The following is a 3,629-nucleotide window of genomic DNA, read 5'->3' on the forward strand; positions in this document are numbered from 1 at the left end:
CCAAATCTCCTTCTTGAAAGGTTCTGGTTCTAACCCGGCGGCTATGATAGCGACGCAGATCTTGATGATAAATCGCCGAACGGGCAGCCGCTATGTCACGCTCCTCATCTAATAGGTCAAGAGCTTCTTGATGTGCCTTCTCGTTGTCAGCTTCAACATATGCCACTACACGAGGTGAGTCATGACGTGTGTCACTGGGAAGAACCGCCTCCGCTCCATAAAGCATGAAGAACGGCGTGTATCCCATCGATCTGTTGGGTGTGGTGTTGATTCTCCATAACACAGAAGGTAGCTCCTCAACCCAACAACCCGGCGTCCGCTACAAAGGAACCATAAGCCGGGGTTTGATATCTCACAAGATCTCTTGATTGGCCCTCTCCGCTTGACCATTGGACTGCGAGTGAGCCACTGATGATACGTCAAGCCGGATGTGCTCACGTTGATAGAACTCCTTCATGGCACCCTTTGACAGATTGGTACCATTATCAGTGATAATGCTATGTGGAAAGCCAAACCGGAAAATCACCTTTTTGATGAATTGAACCGCCGTGGCCGCATCACACTTGCTAACTGGCTCTGCCTCCACCCACTTTGTGAACTTGTCAACCGCCACCAAAAGGTGGGTCTTCTTGTCCTTGGACCTCTTGAAAGGCCCAACCATATCCAGCCCCAAGTCGCAAACGACCAAGTAATTGGAATCATCCTCAATTCTTGAGCCGGTACATGAGCGCGCCTTGAGAACTTCTGACAGCCATCACATCGTCTGACCAAGTCCTCAGCATCAGCATGAGCAGTTAAACAATAGAAATCGTGATGAAACGCCTTGGACACCAAAGATTTTGATCCGGCATGGTGACCACAATCTCCTTCATGGATCTCGCGCAAAATTTCACAACCTTCCTCAGGAGATACACAATGTTGGAACGCCCCTATCACCCTGCAATGATGTAACTCTCCATTGATAATAGTCATGGACTTGGACCGCCAAATTATTTGTCTGGCCAGAGTCTCATCCTCTGGTAACTCGCCCCGGTTCATATACGCGAGATAAGGAGCCGTCCAATCCGGGATAACATGAAGAGCCGCCACCAACTGAGCTTCCGGATCAGGAATAGCCAAATCCTCTTCACCAGGGAGCTTAACGGACGGATTATGCAGAACATCCAAAAAGACATTAGGCGGAACCGGTTTACGCTGAGAGCCCAAGCGGCTTAAAGCGTCCGCCGCTTCGTTCTTCCGCCGGTCCACATGATCCACCTGATAACCTTTAAAGTGACCTGCAACAATATCCACCTCACGTCGATATGCTGCCATGAGTGGATCCTTGGAGTCCCAAGTGCCAGACACTTGTTGATCTACCAGATCCGAGTCACCGAAGCATTTAACTCGGCTAAAGTTCATCTCCTTAGCCATCCGAAGACCATGGAGTAAGGCCTCGTACTCAGCTGCATTATTAGTGCAAGGGAACATTAAACGGAGAACATAACAAAACTTATCACCTCATGGGGAAGTTAATACTACTCCAGCCCCCGAGCCCTCCAATTGCCTCAATCCATCAAAGTGAATAGTCTAATAAGTGTGATCCGGCTTCTCTTCAGGTGCTTGTAGTTCCGTCCAATCGTTGATGAAATCCACAAGTGCCTGAGACTTGATCGCCGTTCGGGGTATATATTTCAACCCATGAGGCCCGAGCTCAATAGCCCACTTGGCAATCCGGCCAGTTGCTTCCCTGCTCTGGATTATATCTCCCAAAGGAGCAAAGCTGACCACTGTGATGGGATGACCTTGGAAATATTGCTTGAGCTTCTGGCTTGCCATGAAAACTCCATACACCAACTTCTGCCAATGTGGGTACCTTTGCTTGGACTCAATAAGTACCTCACTGATATAGTAAACCGGACGCTGGATCGGATATTCCTTTCCTACTTCCTTGCGCTCCACCACAATAGCCACACTAACAGCCCAAGCGTTAGCCGCCACATATAGTAACAACGGCTCCACTACAACAAGACACCGCCTATAGCAACGCATTTTTCCGTATCTAAAAGTCCATATATGCGTTGCTAGGGTCTTTACCAACGATTTGGGATGCGTAGCCTTATCCAGTGTTGCTAGCTCATAATGCAACGGTTATACTTCCGTTGGTAAAGGGAACCGTTGCAAGACTGCAACACATAAAACCGACTCATACAACACTTATATACGTTGGTGGCTAATGTACATGAATCCAACTCCCGTCGCTTGGCAAGAAAGAATTTGTAACGCTTTAGGTGTTTTACATATAAAATGAGAATAATATTTTATATATTGCCAACAATTAAATTAATGCTCCACATGATGGTGATAATTATGTATGTCAAGTCAGAAGACAAAATATATGCACCAGAGGAAGAGATCATATATTGAAAAAACTTTGTGGGATCACAATAGTTGATATTACAGGAGGAATAACATCCAAATGTGATGCATAATCTAAATATTCTCTTGACAGCGAAACTTAAACTGACAGCATCCATCAACATCCCTACAACTTAACTAAAACTTAACCGAGGAACATCATCCAACAGGAACAGCATCCCTACAACCTAACTAAAACTGAAAATAGCCATCATAACTAAAACTGAAAACAAACATCATCGTCATCATCGTGAACCAGAACATCATCATCATCATTGCAGTATACTTGCCATGCACCCATATAATCGTCCATATATTTTTTGAACCTACAAAGAAAATAACAAAATGAACTATTAATACACAATGCATTGACATGATGCAAATAGTGACGGGTTGCCCAGCAAATAAGAAACATTACTTCTTACAAAGGGTCGTTACTTCCGAAACATTGGTTGCCCAGCTAGATTACAACTATTACAAAGAAAAGTTGTGACCAGAAAGTATTCCCTTACAACTCAAATACTACTTCAGGTCACCAAACAAACATAAACAGACTAAGAGAAAAATAAACAGATTTGGTTATGGCCTAAAAGCAAGCCACCAATAACATAGGACCTACTTAAGTTGACGGGTTAAAAGCACAATAGACACTGCTCATATGGAACAGGGCAAGCGACATAATTGGAAATTCAGCAATGTACGAACCGTGAAAGCAAAGAGTTCATGTGGGTAATTCAGCAATTTATTAATCGAAGTGGTGAGAGCTCAGTGGTCAATTTAGCAATGTATGAATCAAAAGGGCAAGAGCATCTAAGAAGAACATTACTTGCATGTCCGTCTTCACAACAGTTAAGATATGGGGATCGTAGACAATTACCAAAACTATGACTATGAACACTGCCGTATCTTGGACAAATCTACTAGCAGCTCCAGCCATCCATGGTGTTGGCCTCCATCTCGATAGTGCCGGAACGGATGAGTGTGGCACCTCACAATAAATTACACACAACAGTAGGTACACCATTGGGGAGTACATAAATAGTTAAATAAGAGCACAAAAGGAGGCTGAAAAATGGTTAGAGCTAATCTAAGCAATAAAGGAATAAACAAATAATCACCACAACGGAAATAATCTTAGTTGAAGGTAAAACTCAGTGATGTACTATGAATTTAGAGACTGGCACACTCTAAAGCACCAAATGACATTGAGTATTTCTTTCTTTGGAAACCTG

This window comes from Triticum urartu, chromosome 4 (genome assembly GCF_003073215.2).
Source record: "Triticum urartu cultivar G1812 chromosome 4, Tu2.1, whole genome shotgun sequence".
In the NCBI taxonomy this organism is placed as follows: Eukaryota; Viridiplantae; Streptophyta; class Magnoliopsida; order Poales; family Poaceae; genus Triticum; species Triticum urartu.